The following is a 15,907-nucleotide window of genomic DNA, read 5'->3' as shown; positions in this document are numbered from 1 at the left end:
GAACAGTATCTGAAATAAGTGACAGTTCAATAGGAAAAGTACTCTACCTCGCATATTTTTATACGCTTATGTCGTATGGTATTATTTTCTGGGGTAATTCTTCTGATTCAAAAAGGGTATTTTTCGCTCAAAAACGGGCTGTTCGAGCTATATGTGGTTTAAGTTCGAGAACCTCTTGTCGATCCCTATTCAATAGTCTAGGAATTCTGACATTGCCCTCACAGTATATATTTTCTTTAATGTCGTTTGTTGTTAGCAGTGTTAACTTATTCCCAAGAGTTAGCACCTTTCACTCAGTTAATACTAGGCAGAAATCAAATCTGCATGTGGAATGCACTTTCTTCACTCTTGTGCAGAAAGGAGTGCAGTATTCTGCTGCATCCATTTTCAATAAACTACCACAAGAACTCAAAAATCTTAGCAGTAACCCAAACACTTTTAAGTCCAAACTGAAGAGTTTCCTCAGGGCTCACTCCTTCTATTCTGTCGAGGAGCTCCTGGAAGAGCTGAAAAATTAAGCAAATTCGTGTTACATTGTTGATTTTCTTTGTTTAAACTTACGACTTGTCGCCTGAATATGTTTCTTATACTTAATTTTATCTGTTTTTACTATCGTGTTATAATTTCATGTATTGACTCGTTCCATGACCATGGAGACCTCTCCTTAATTTGGTCCCATGGAACAATAAATAAATAAACAAAACTTCAGTCACAACTTTTCGTGTTTTATTAAGTACACGATGCTTTTCGTACCCTGTGGGTCCATCATGAGGAGTAATTCGTCTTAATACATGCTTTATTTTTTCTCTTGAATGAGGTGAAATGCTTCAGTCCGGAACCGCGGGCCTGCTACGGTCGCAGGTTCGAATCCCGCCTCGGGCGTGGATGTGTGTGATGCCCTTAGGTTAGTTAAGTTTAAGTAGTTCGAAGTCTAGGGGAGTGATGACCTCAGATGTTAAGTCCCATAGTGTTCACAGCCATTTGAACCATTTGAGGTCAAATGCATATTGCTGTCACGAAAATTTTTGATGTTAGGTTATGAATTTCGTAAGTCAAACGCAGAAAATATGTGAGAAATAGTCGAAAATTAAGTTGATAAGTTCACACTGTTCATCTTTTCTACTATTTCGCACGTGTTTTCCACGTCTGACTTACGAAATTCATAACCTAACATCAACCTTTTTCGTGACAGGAACATGCATTTCACCTCATTCAACAGAAGAAAATAACGCACGTATTAAGACGAATTACACCTTATGATGAACCCACAGGGTAAGAAACGCATCGTGTACTTAAAAAAAAGACGAAAAGTTGTGACTGAAGTCGTTTTTCAATTCGTAACCCCAGTGTATTGAATACAGTGACGTTTGAAGCTCCGAAATATGGATAGAATTAAATTAGCAATTTAGTTTTTGCAACGTGTAACTGGTGTCAGCCCAAACAAATACTGCTCGTAACGTGTTTCACGCGACGCCCAGCCATCGACCGAATGGGTCGGTTTGTTTGCTTTCAAACAAAATGATTTTTAAATCAGAATTTTATTTGTCCATTCGATAAGGCGCTACCAGATTAAACATTTTTGGAAGGTGACAGCCACCAGCCGTTAAGTAACGTGTCAAATGTGTATTTGAACCAGCAGCTGTTTTTATTGTAAACCAACATTCTACTGGTTTCGGTCTTCGACCATCTTCACGGATGAAGGGTTAGTACGGTTTAAGTCACCATATTGCATTAGTCGTTACTTAAAAATGTGTAGTGTATGCCATGAATGTAAATATATGACACAGTACTTTAAAAGCTCTGTATACATTAAGTATTCGGATGTTTGCTTTCAAAGCAGAGTAGTACTGCTCTGTATACATGTGGTATTCGTTATTTGGTTTTAGAGTCCTGTGTCATATATTTACATTCATGGCATGCACTGCACATTTTACGTAATGACTAATGCAATATGATGGCTTAAACCATTTTAACCCTTCATCCGTGAAGATGGTCCAAGACCGAAACCGGTGGAATTTGGGTTTAAAATAAAAACAGCTGATGGTTCAAATACGCATTTGATACGCTACCAGATTACTCTAGCTTGATATTCGTTTTGTGCACGAAGGTAGCAGTCAGCACGCGCCAGGGCGGTGTGGTCGCTGTTCCAGTACTGGCTTTTGCTCGTATCTTACTGTCCTTGTTAATACAGAGCGGTAAAACAAATATAGCACTAGACTAATTAGGGACCGCTCTGTCGTATAGGCACGTAAAATTTCGCTTTAAAAATCATTTTGTTTGTAACGCGAAACAAACCGATGTGACAGGCAGCAATCGTTTGGGTTGTCTCCAGCTGCACAGTGAATGCAAACACGAAATTGCAGATAGCTGCCGAAACAGCAGAGAAAACGCGCTTCTTAAGAGAGAGACGGAATATAACGTAGTCCGAAGCCTAGCTTAGCTTCGAAGATGATTGATAATTTGGATATCAGTTGATACAGCCATCCAATGTGTCAGCGTAGCTTCAATTGATCTCATCTTTAAATCCAGATTATGCCGGTGCTGATTATGCGTGCGAAGTTCAGCGATTTTCGATGCAAACGAAGCCAGAAGTCCTTTATTATGATTAGAATGAATATTTTCACTTGTTGTTGTGGTCTTCAGTCCTGAGACTGGTTTGATGCAGCTCTCCATGCTACTCTATCCAGTGCAAGATTCTTCATCTCCCAGTACCTACTGCAGCCTACATCCTTCTGAATCTGCGTAGTGTATTCATCTCTTGGTCCCCCTCTATGATTTTTACCCTCCACGCTGCCCTCCAATACCAAATTGGTGATCCCTCGATGTCTCAGAACATGTCCTACCAACCGATCCCTTCTTCTAGTCAAGTTGTGCCACAAGCTCCTCTTCTCCCCAATTCTATTCAATACCTCCTCATTAGTTATGTGATCAACCCATCTAATCTTCAGCATTCTTCTGTAGCACCACATTTCGAAAGCTTCTATTCTCTTCTTGTCTAAGCTATTTATCGTCCACGTTTCACTTCCATACATGGCTACACTCCATACAAATACTTTCAGAAACGACTTCCTGACATTTAAATCTATACTCGATGTTAACAATTTTTTCTGCTTCAGAAACGCTTTCCTTGCCATTGCCAGTCTACATGTTATATCCTCTCTACTTCGACCATCATCAGTTATTTTGCTCCCCAAATAGCAAAACTCCTTTACTACTTTAAGTGTCTCATTTCCTAATCTAATTCCCTCAGCATCACCCGATTTAATTCGACTACATTTTCGCTTAGAATACTCTATTATACATGCGATTCATGGTTTATCCAGGGGTTCCCAACAAAATTTTCTCGAGGACCCCCTCATCGAGCATGATTGGTACTTTGTCATATCACAGTATCACGTACCTAAAAAGCCAAATTAAGAGTCTTTTTATACGTTTTCTATTTTTGGTACTTAGAAAAATATTGACATATTCATTATTGAAAAAATATTGAGCTTAAAACTTTTTCAATTTAGCCATAATTGTTGTTGTTAAATTTTTGATTATTGTTCTAAATCTTTGTCTGCAAATCTGGGTGTTTAGTGTAACAAACTCCTTAAAAAACAGAGTGTGCTTGTGTCAGTTGGCTCTAGGAAGATGCCAGACGCAGGAGCTAGCGTTCGCTAAAGCTCTGCTCATGTAGGAAGCGGCCAAAACAAAATAATCTGTTATCATACGAAATATATTTAATATAATTTTTATTCTAATAGCATCTTGCGGACCCCTCTGACATAGCTCGCAGACCCCTGGGGGTCCGCGGACCACCCGTTCGGAACCATTGGTTTATCGCGCTCACCGCGTTATATAAATTTGTTCTTCTGCTATAACAGCGTTGAGGACAAGATTCGTCTGATTATATATTTTGACCTTCCGGAAAATGAGAACCATCGTCAGGAAAAAAAAAGAAAAAGAAAAAAACTGAACGAAAAACGTAAAAACAAAATATTGGACAACCTGTGCTCTCAGCTTGCGTAAGTAATGCAGTAAGTAGTCTTTCAAATGTGACGTATACCGTCACTAGATAGCAGATTCCGGTACTGATAAGTCTCTTTTGAGATTACTGTCTCGGTTGTGCATTAACGCGGATAATCGGCAGTTTGTAGAATGAATAAAAACGCAACGCAGACAGACACCAATTTTTATGTTTTGTTTTTTATTATTATTAAGGAGTCTTTCCTTGTCACAATATCTACCATCCTGCGCATCCTCATTGTGTGCTTTCTTCGTGAGCACTCCATTTGAGCTTAACACATTCGCTGTGCACGAACCTTATTTATTTTTATTGTGCACGAGCATTAAATGATTACCTTCTCGCAGAAAACCCCTATTTTCTCCCAGTATCGACACCCTCAAAAATCCACATATTCTCGCGAGGATGCCGATATTTTGATAATTAAAATACTCGTGGTTGTACTCTCGCCGGCGTGGTTACCCAGTGTTAAACGTTGTGTGACAGCGTTACCGATCAGAACGGAAGCGCCGTATCTGTTCTTCAGTACTTCCCACTGGTGTGTGTACTGTTCATCCTGGCGTGCACTACTTCCCACCGGTGTGTGTGTGTGTGTGTGTGTGTGTGTGTGTGTGTGTGCGCCCTGTTAATCGCTTTCAGTGTACTTACCACTCGTCCACCCTGTTCGCAAATGGCTGACATGTGGCGCGTGCGATTTCGGCGACGCGATAACTGCTCCGCAAGGTCGGCCAAACTGGCGACTCGCTCTCCGCCAATTAACGAGCTGTGTGTGTAGTCTGCGGCCTGATGTTGCCCGCTGTTCCCGCTCTGTGGCGGGCCCGTATAGCGCGACTGGTGCCAAACATCAGCGGCTTGCGCCTCTTCCGGTATGGCAAAGCGCTTCGCGAACTTGTCTGCCGCCTTCGTCTTTGCTTGGAGAAAGATATTCTTTGCACGCCGAATAACTGTGCGGTCATCTTCGCCTGCAACGTTGCTCTGCAGTACGCACTTGGCCGGAAATTTTCCACTGACTGGCAATTAGTGTTTCCACGAGCAGTGTGTTGGACGCGAAGTTAATGAATGTGTCGCGTCTGTGGAAATGCCACTAATTAGTAGCGAGGTGCTGTCGACTGTATCGCGGATAATTTCGTTGCCGCTGGAGTAAAAGCCGTTTTAGTGCACCTTCAGTGGCAGCTAAATAGCATCAGCAGTCTTCTAACATAGTGATAAACCAGGAAATGGATGTCTCAACTACCCGTTGACCAGTGCTTACTGTAGTGTCTTGTAGAGCAAGGGGGAGGGTGTTGTTATGGGCGTCCGGTAACCTTTTCCACAACACAAATGCACACATGGATTAATACGCTTCTTCATTTACATGTAAATTTACTTAACTGGAATAGAGTCGATATGTTGGGGTAAAGCTCATCAGTAATAGTCCTCTTGCAGACAATATTCCACTGCTCCAACTCGCTCGGTTTCGAATTCGTCACGCGATTAAATGCACGTAGTTGTTTTTAACATGACGAACAACAAAGATGTTGAACAGAGCTCTGTGTAAACAGAGACACGACAAGTTTACCAAAAGGCTGATAGTGGGCCAGTAATAAGAACGCGTAGTTGTCATTCGACAGGTAATAATTGGCTCTTGAATATTGTGTAATCCTGAACTCAAGTTAATTACAGTTTGCACCGCTTGTATAAACTAGCACTTTCTGCCAGCATGCTGACGAAACAGGCGATATTACAACCGCAGAAACATTTTGTCGCCCACTCGAAGACAACTTTAGATACAATTCTTCTCTTATCGATGGTGGACGATGAAAACCTTGCACCTCCAGCTGTCTGTGGAAACTTCGTGATTCCAGTGACCAGTAACCGCCATTATCAAGGACAGGTTTGAAAGTGCATGGATTTCTCAAATCTGTCAATAACTAGGCTTCTATTGTATTGTGACATATGTAGCAACATTTTCTGTATCTCTCTCTCTCTCAAACACACACACACACACACACACACACACACACAGTTTTTGTATCTCGTGTAAAATTTAACACAGAGGAGTTAAGAGGTTTTCATGGCCTACCGTCTTTATGTAGATAGACCTTATGACGTCATTGGCACCCAATTATATCGTGTGTACGACACAGGGCCACAGATCTGTACCCACGCAGCCTGTCAGTCGTGCACTGTGGACCTTCGCTTATCGCGACAGTCTTATCAACGTCTCTGGCCTTTTAGGTACTTAACCTGGAATATTGGAACGTTTCCACGAAACACCAGCCATGGTAGTTGTTATTAGTTGGAAATAGCCCTTCCAAAATAACACATGGAATGAAGAAGAATTGGTTTATTCGCTTAGGAATGAGGATACTGCGATACGCCACGACAGGATAACACGGTCTTTTTAATGTTCCTGTTCCGTGTTTTCACGACGGAACTTTCTGCGTCCTTTCCGCAGTTTTTCAGCATTACCATCATTACTTCCTACAGTTCGTGCGTTTCACTAAATGTACACTACTGGCCATTAATATTGCTACACCACGAAGATGACGTGCTACAGACGCGAAATTTAACCGACAGGAAGAAGATGCTGTGATATGCAAATGATTAGCTTTTCAGAGCATTCACAAAAGGTTGGCGCCGGTGGCGGCACCTACAACGTGCTGACATCAGGAAAGTTTCCCACCGGTTTCTCATACACAAACAACAGTTGACCGGCGTTGCCTGGTGAAACGTTGTTGTGATGCCTCGTGTAAGGAGCAGAAATGCGTACCATCACGTTTCCGACTTTGATAAAGGTCGCATTGTAGCCTATCGCGAATGCAGTTTATTGTATCGCGACATTGCTGCTCGTGTTGGTCGAGATCCAATGACTGTTAGCAAAATATGCAACCGGTGGGCTCAGACGGGTAATACGGAACGCCGTGCTGGACACCAACGGCCTCGTATCACTAGCAGTCGAGATGACAGGCGTCTTAACCGCATGGCTGTAACGGATCGTGCAGCCACGCCTCGATCCCTGAGTCAAGAGATGGGGACGTTTGCAAGACAACAACCATCTGCACGAACAGTTCGACGACGTTTGTAGCAGGACGGACTATCAGCTCGGAGACCATGGCTGTGGTTACCCTTGACGCTGCATCACAGACAGGAGTGCCTGCGATGGTGTACTCGACGACGAACCTGGGTGCACAAATGGCAACACGTAATTTTTTCTGATGAATCCAGGTTCTGTTTACAGCAACACGATGGTCGCATCCGTGTTTGGCGACATCGCGGTGAACGCACATTGGAGGCATGTATTCGTCATCCCCATACTGGCGTATCACCCAGCGTGATGGTATGGGTTGCCATTGGTTACACGTCTCGGCCACCTCTTGTTCGCACTGACGGCACTTTGAACAGTGGACATCACATTTCAGATGTGTTACGACCCGTGGCTCTACCCTTCATTCGATCCCTGCGAAACCCTACATTTCAGCGGGATAATGCACGACCGCATGTTGCAGGTCCTGTAAGGGCTTTTCTGGATACAGAAAATGTTAGACTGCTGCCCTGGCCAGCACATTCTTCAGATCTCTCACCAATTGAAAACGTCTGGTCAATGGTGGCCGAGCAACTGTCTCGTCGCAATACGCCAGTCACTACTCTTGATGAACTGTGGTATCGTGTTGAAGCTGCATGGGCAGTTGCACCTTTACACGCCATCCAAGCTCTGTTTGACTCAATGCCCAGGCGTATCAAGGCCGTTATTACGGCAAGAGGTGGTTGTTCTGGGTACTGATTTCTCAGGATCTATGCACCCAAATTGCGTGAAAATGTACTCACATGTCAGTTCTAATACAGTATAATATACTTGTCCAATGAATACCCGTTTATCATCTGCATTTCTTCTTGGCGTAGCAATTTTAATGGCCAGTAGTGTCTTATGTTTGTGTGAAGGCATTTAAATTTTTGTTTGTGTATTTATATGGCTCTGGATCCCTGCATGTCGCTAAGAAAAAACCATTTCTGAAAAAGCGGCATGTAGGGCGATTTTTAAAGAGATGACAAATTTACAGAATTACGTCGGTGCAAAGCTCAGTGTGTAGCTGCTGAGAGACTGCTTTTTAGACAGAAGGTGTACTGCTTATGCAATGAAACAGTCGTCTGTCTGGTGGGAAGACAAGCGAGATACGAGGCCATTTAAATAAGCGTATGTTAATGGACGGGCAGTTACGTCTTCTGTGCCAGCCGCTTGCCACCCAGACGGAATTCCCCCACCCTAACTCTCGCGTGGCGGCTTTTATAGCCATTTTCGAACCTCTCACCTGGCCGCGAGGCAGAACCGGCCTCCGTGGTTATGCGTACGAACGTCCCTCTATTTGCACCGCCGCCGCCGCCGAACAGGGCCTCGCATGCACCTCCGCCAAGCACGGCCGGATGACTTGCAAAGTGGCGCGACCTTCTCTCTCGCACAGTGTAATTGTTGTGCGGCTGTGCTTTGTCCCACTCCGCCATTAGGATAATTGCCGGCACTAATAATCTCGCGGCCTCGCTTCCTGCCGGCAGGCCTCGTTCTCTTCCTTGCCGCACTGTGGCGCTGCAGGCGAGATGCTGGTCATGGACCTTGGTCCCCAAAGACTTCGCGGAGGTACGGATTGTTTGCATCCGTTGCCAACATTATCTAGCAAACAACACAGCGCGCCGTAGCATTTTATTACACACAGTGACTGCAATGACGATTCCAGTATGCAGCCTACCCTGCGGGACGGCATGGGTTAATTCCCCCTCCCCCCTCTCTTCCAGCAGTCTGTATGAGGTGGCAATCGCGTGCTTACGCGCCGAGCGTCCCCCGCGACTGAGTATCAAGGTATGTTCATACTGGACTCGCATTCGGAAGATGGAGGGGTTCAAATTCCTTTCCGGCCTTCCAGATACCGGAGTTTTATCGACTCGCTTTAGGTGATGCTAGATTGGTTCCTCTGAAAAGTACATGGCCAATTTTCTTCGTACTACAAAGTTTGATCTTCGTTGCTTATGACCTTATCTAGGATTACCAAATGTCCTGCTTTTTATGGTTGTGTCGGGCCAGATACATAAAAATACGGCGTGTTCGGCTTTTGTTAGGCTTTTTAGCAACGAAGCAGAAACGCTCAACTAAGGCTTATGCGAAGCCAATGACGTAAATGCCCAATCAAAGTTTTCGCAATTTTAAGGCGATTATCGGAGACACATCAAAATCATGTGAAAGAGTTTAGAACGAACGTCTATAATAGGTACCTTATTGCCAAAAATTACTTGAAATTCTGGATATGCGAGTTTAGCTCCCAGTTAAAGCACCTCCAGTGGATAACATTAGCTGATGTTCCAACCCGGCAACAGGCAGCAAAAACTTTAGATATTTCGTCTGTAAAAAAATGTAAAATTGGATGACTGTAAATTCTTTAATCAGTGGCATAATTTCACAATATTCAAGTAAAAAAAACTACTCAGTCTTTAAAAAGCTTTTATAACATGTAAAGTGGACTGCTCATTTGAAATCACAGTGTAATGAAGAATTTTATTCGGAATTACTGAAATTTACAGAATATTATTTTCCAATTCCATGCCATAATGCCAACGTCGAAAGCCTGTCCTCTTTCATAAACGCCGAATGGACAAAGGGACGCAATAAACTGCAAAACGACAAAGTTGTTGTTGTCGCTGCTGCTGCCTAATTTAAAATTATTCTGTCAAAATATCCACGAAATGATTTTTAAGAAAACTAACGTTCTTGATAATGTGGATTCAAAAAAGTAATGTTAATACGTAACTACACTTTATTATTCTCTCTTTATGAGTCTGTTTCGAATGATCGAAGTTAGTGAACATCTTTTTGTTATCCGTCTCAGAAGAAAAGATTATTGTTTATTTTGTTTATTGAATTACTTTTAGTGTATTTTGACATAAAATTATCTTAGTAAAGAGACTGACCAATTAACACGACTGAGTACTTAGTTGCTGTCACAACTACTGAATTATATGGCTGTTTATTGACTTTTTTAAGCAGTTTAAGTTTGATCTCGCAAAAAACTCACAGTGAGTGATCATTAATGAACGGTTGAATACAAATTAATTGCTCTACACGTCGAGGCAGAAGCTTGAAGGTGACTGATCCTAACCAAAAGCGCAGTCAGCTGTTCGCGAACTACGGTCAGCTCCTCCTGCGTCAACATACAGCGTGCACACATCCTACCCTAGCAAGACTAACTAAAGAAGTAAACTGTAAAAACAAGCAATTCGAGGTTTGGAACTTGGTACCCTCCTGATGTGTCACCAGTTGACGCAGATGCGTTAATGAGCTATGTAGTTGGCTGTTCAGTGAGCAATTACTCCTCTACCGTCTGAATGAATTTACACTTACAAAAAGATGACATTAAACATCTTAAACAGAAAAACAAGCACGAAATTTAATAAATATACTACGACGAAAAACACAGAAAAGGATAAACCCTTAACTTGCCCCTCTGTAGTCGTATACCAGCTGAGAGATGGAGCCTGACTGACTGCTTACTAAACGAACTGACGGTTGCTTTCAAAACAAAACAAATGAGCAGCTACTGCGCTACCGGCTGAATAAATTTACTACCAGTCTTCATTTCATTCACCCTAATCGACGTTTATCGAAAGCATACAACTGTGTCATTCGTGGCCTAAATAATAATAAAAAAATACTTCAACCAGTTACTATTTTTCACTGTTTATGTGAGCGATGGTTCTGTTTAGTGGAGGAGGCACAATGCCTTGAAACGTTAGTTAAAGAATAAAACATTGATTCTTTGTTCATAGCAGAACGTAATATAATGACAGTAGCACTATAATGTAACATTAGTAAGAAGGTAAAAAGTGACAATTTCATTTTTGGCAGAGTACGTAACATAAGATTGAAAAGCCCTCATTAGTTGCAGATGACAAATTGGAGAAAAATAGTAGTTGTACTATCTATGTCAGACAGCCACTTGAACTTCAGACTATAATACTAAGGTATATATTTTAATATTAATATTCTCTTGTAACACTTACCATATTATTAAATACCATATCACCCAAACTGTTATCTATTATGATGCAGAAATTTCTGTGCATATTATTTAACTTAGACTAAATGAACCCATTGAAGACGGAAAAACTTCTCCGAACCACGTTTTAGTATTAAAACAAGAAGAATAATTGTATTATATTCGTATATTAGGAAGTAAACAAATACAAAAAGATCTTCAGCCACAAGATGATTATTCGTTTGTAATTTTTCCTTCTATCTATGTAATTATGTAGTTATGTAGTTCTCAATTTGTTCGAGCAATCAATCATTCATAATAGGAAACACAGTCATAACTCCGTCACTCAAAATGATTCAGAAATTTTACTTGTTAGAATGAAATCAGGCGATGATTCTTCTTCTCTGCAGGCTCGTGCTTTGCGGCAGTCTGCTAATCTGTACAAATAAAATGCCTCGCAATTTTGGGAGCGTTGTATAATCAGTCGGGAAACCTCAGATCAAGCGGATATTTGGCTTTGATGAAGTTTAACCTTCCGAAGAAGTAATGGAGCTCTTGGATTATTAAATGCGGGTTTGTATCCAGTCTTTCGGAAGTTCCCTTCTGATTAACAACTACGCAATATATCGATGAATATCATTAATTCTAAATGTCAAATAATGTAAATTGTTACACACCTTTTGTATGAAGGAGCAATATATATATATATATATATATATATATATATATATATATATATATATATATATATATATATATATATCCCTTTTAATCGTACAATTTCGTATCAGTTATCTTTTGTCATAAATCTCAATATTCAGATTACAATTCTTCAAACAATGCTCAGGCTAATAGGCACGAAGACAATCTCGGAAGTTTTTTTCTAACAACCACCAGAGAGAGTACTACAAAGAATAATTATGCGCTCGTGGCATAGCTATTGTATGAAACTACTTTGCGCATGGATTCTGCGAGTATAGCAGCAGCAGCACTCCATCTTCAGGCAACAAGTGGCCCATCGGGACCATCCGACCGCCGTGTCACCCTCAGTTGAGGAAGCGGATAGGAGGGGCGTGTGGTCAGCACATCGTTCTCCCGGCCGTTATGATGGTTTTCTTTGACCGGAGCCGCTACTATTCGGTCGAGAAGCTCCTCAATTGGCATCACGAGGCTGAGTGCACCCCGAAAAATGGCAACAGCACATGGCGGCTGGATAGTCACCCATCCAAGAGCGGTGGTGGTGGTTAGTGTTTAACGTCCCGTCGACAACGAGGTCATTAGAGACGGAGCTCATGCTCAGGTTAGGGAAGGATTGGGAAGGAAATCGGCCGTGCCCTTTCAAAGGAACCATCCCGGCATTTGCCTGAAGCGATTTAGGGAAATCACGGAAAACCTAAATCAGGATGGCTGGAGACGGGATTGAACCGTCGTCCTCCCGAATGCGAGTCCAGTGTGCTAACCACTGCGCCACCTCGCCATCCAAGAGCCGGCCACGCCCGACAGCGCTTAACTTCGGTGATCTCACGAGAACCGGTGTATCCACTGCGGCAAGGCCGTTGCCATTCTGCGAGTATGAAGATAGAAAATTAGTAAACGTCATTCAAGGGTAGAATTGTATCAGAATAATTCATCAAATATAAAGAGATATTACAAAAATGGCTCTGAGCACTATGGGACTCAACTGCTGAGGTCATTAGTCCCCTAGAACTAGTTAAACCTAACTAACCTAAGGACATCACAAACATCCATGCCCGAGGCAGGATTCGAACCTGCGACCGTAGCGGTCTTGCGGTTCCAGACTGCAGCGCCTTTAACCGCACGGCCACTTCGGCCGGCGCAGATATTACACGTTTTAATGTTAACCATAAGCGTTTTTATACATTTTAAGCATCGTCAGTGGACTTTACTTAATAGACGTAATTTTCAAAAGTTTTTTTTTAAATCTAGGTTTTTGCATTAACCTATTTCTTCAGGTTGTAAACAACTTTCGGTTCGCGTGTTCCTATTTCATTTTAATTTAAAGCATTTAAAGTATTAATTTAAATAAGGAACTCATTCTTTTCGCTTACGATTTTCACTGATATTTTTCCACTTCTTTGCCGCACTGAGTGGCATTTCTTTTTTTTCACAATCCAATAATTAGCTTTTGAAGAACATAAATGTACATTTCATAGGTATGACAGATGGAAAATCTGTATGCAGAGGTAATCCAAAAAGCCAGATGTGAGTGTAGGAAAAAATAAAAAATAAATAAAGTGTCGTATTTGTCACCGTTATCGTCATCATCATCATTATTGAGTAGTTTTGGTAAGGCTGTTCTGTCGTTAGGGACCTAAAAATTGATTTTTCCCTTTTTTCTGTGGTTTTGTCTCTGCTACGTCACCCTATGACTTTATAAATTAGTTTTGGATGTCTATTATGGCCGGTTCTTTCAACCTGATTAGCCATTTTATATGATGCGCTTAAATTTCTTCCAGTACGCTCTTCACATCATCAACTCTGGGTCTAGTATTTCCATTTCTCCAGCTGTTGAGTATCTCAAAATCGGCAATAGAAACCTTTTTCAACCGACTGGATTCTTCGATTTTTCTTCTTCTCTCAAGGATCTATACTATAGTCCATAAAAAAGTTTACAGATGTTTTAATTCTGCCATGTAACGCACATAATTATTTAATTTTGAAGCCGAAATCTCTCGAATTGTCTGAATTTGTGTGTTACTGTGGTATTTCTAACGTGGTCAGTACGTCTGTCTGCCACTGAAATTTTTTGCTGTTCACCGTTTCGCGGTGATGCTTCTATCTTTTCTGTACAGACATCTCAAAATTTGAAGTGGAAGTAAATACACAAGGAAAAAATGCAAGCCAATATTTTTAACCACGGTGTCAGATAGGACTGTCCTTAACCAACCTGCATCATTTAACTTTTACACGGCATTTTTAACTGGGATAATATAGTAAATATGGAATATAGTAAAGAGGTATCAACGACGAACTTATTTTTTGATGATGACGTATTACAATAACATAATCAGAAGACGATTTAGAAAAGTTAGACTACAGAAATGGAAGCTCCAAGTTAATTTTAATTAATGTCAAATCCACACTAGGTACGCGAAAAATTTGTAACAACATTCGAGATAGAGTGTCGTGAGAAGTTTTCAGCACTCGTTTGCTTTACCTATGTGCTAATGAATAGCTAAGAGTTTACTTAACTTACTCAGAACACAGTACTCTCCAGGATTTTAATATTCGTCCTTCTTTCAATGGTTTCCCGAGCATCTATGTTACGCTTTCTTACGGGCCCATCGAGCGAGGTGGCGCAGTGGTAGCACACTGGACTCGCATTCGGGAGGACGACGGTTCAATCCCGTGTCTGGCCATCCTGATTTAGGTTTTCCGTGATTTCCCTAAATCGCTCCAGGCAAATGCTGGGATGGTTCCTTTGAAAGGGCACGGCCGACTTCCTTCCCCATCCTTCGCTAATCCGATGAGACCGATGACCTCGCTGTTTGGTCTCTTCCCCCAAAACAACCCAACCCTCTTACGGGCCACACCGGCTTTTACGATCGCAGAGCAGTGTCTCCGAATTTGTTCGATATCTATGGTCATGCTTACCTAATACTAATACTGCAAACTAAGATTGTTGATATTTTTAAAAATATCGGCAATCCGATATTTAGATGTTCAAAAAGATGTCACATCGGCATTCGATGTATCGAAAAAAAATATCGATATATTGACGGGGAACCAGTCGACTTGCCGGCGTATAAAAATATCGGCTGCACATTGTAAATATACTACCGGCTTTAGATCTGTATATTTAAGCTAGCTGCCTGCTTATGCCCCTTAGAACAAGAATTGAAAGGTAAATGGTGCTTGTTCACGCTTGGCTGTAACCACTTCACTATCAATGGTAACTGCATCTAAGTGGCACAATAAAAGGTGTCCGATGGGTCTGTCTTTCGGTTTCGTCACATAGCGGGTTTGTGTGGAACACTTCATGTCGACTTTCCTGTTTTTTTTTTTTTTCATTTCTGTAAACGGTAGCAACCTGGTAGTTGCAGTATCAAAATTGCGTGATGAAGTTTGACGTTGCATTTTCTGTTGGTACGCGGAGTTCGATTACGTCAGCATATCCCCTCACATGTCTCCGCCCACCACAAAAACCAATCTTGTCATTTAGATTATGGTCATCTTTTTGAGCAACTCTTTTTACAGAATGCCGATGTGAAGAAACAGCATATTAGTTACGTTAAAAATTTCCTCCACGTCGGAAATCTTGTTATTCCATTCACACCGCTCCCCCCCCCCCCCCCCTTGTGCAATCGGACTTCTTTACTTCTTTGTGCCACCTATACTTGCTTCGCACAGTCAAAGAGAAAGACTGGATTGGAGCTCAAAACGTAGCAAGACTTCTTCTCGCAGTGAAGTAAAATTATGTTCTTCTTCGATTTCAAAAGCACTGTTTCATATATTTACCGAAAATTGCAAAGAAGCTATTATGTGAAATAAAAATATCGGCACTCGGTGTTGCGATTTCGATATCGATATATCGGGGGAATATATATTGTCGATTATAACGATATTTTTTGGAAAAATAAAACAGCTAGCGTATGCTTTGGGATTCGGTAACAGACGTACTGCAGTCTTCTTCTACGGCGGGCCAACTGTCTTCCTGCCACGAGGCATTTCTTGTATTGCAGACGTCAAGGCCGATCATCATCGCATTTATGCTGTGTAACCACAGGTTGGTGAGAGAAGCCCAAAAGGCTGCTGCAGTCTCTCGAAGCGATGCGCATCGTAAAGGAAAACAGCCGGCGATGGAAAGTGAGCGACGTCCTGTCAGCTTATGGCCTCACATGTTTTCTCCGTTGTTTACAATCCGACAGGCGGCCTTGGGCTT

At 41.8% G+C, this 15,907-nt stretch overlaps 1 protein-coding gene and 1 non-coding gene across 7 annotated transcripts in view; one reads left to right on the top strand and one right to left on the bottom strand.

The window, feature by feature from the left end:
- LOC126236018 (NAD kinase-like) overlaps nt 1-15,907 on the top strand; it is a 546,376-nt gene that overhangs the window by 387,408 nt on the left and 143,061 nt on the right. The gene's annotated exons all lie outside the window — the stretch shown is intronic.
- On the bottom strand, nt 12,409-12,481 carry Trnaa-cgc (transfer RNA alanine (anticodon CGC)). The gene has a single exon. It is a non-coding gene; the product is annotated as a tRNA-Ala (tRNA).

Source organism: Schistocerca nitens, chromosome 2 (genome assembly GCF_023898315.1).
Source record: "Schistocerca nitens isolate TAMUIC-IGC-003100 chromosome 2, iqSchNite1.1, whole genome shotgun sequence".
In the NCBI taxonomy this organism is placed as follows: domain Eukaryota; kingdom Metazoa; phylum Arthropoda; class Insecta; order Orthoptera; family Acrididae; genus Schistocerca; species Schistocerca nitens.
This window is presented reverse-complemented; position numbering and strand designations above follow the sequence as displayed.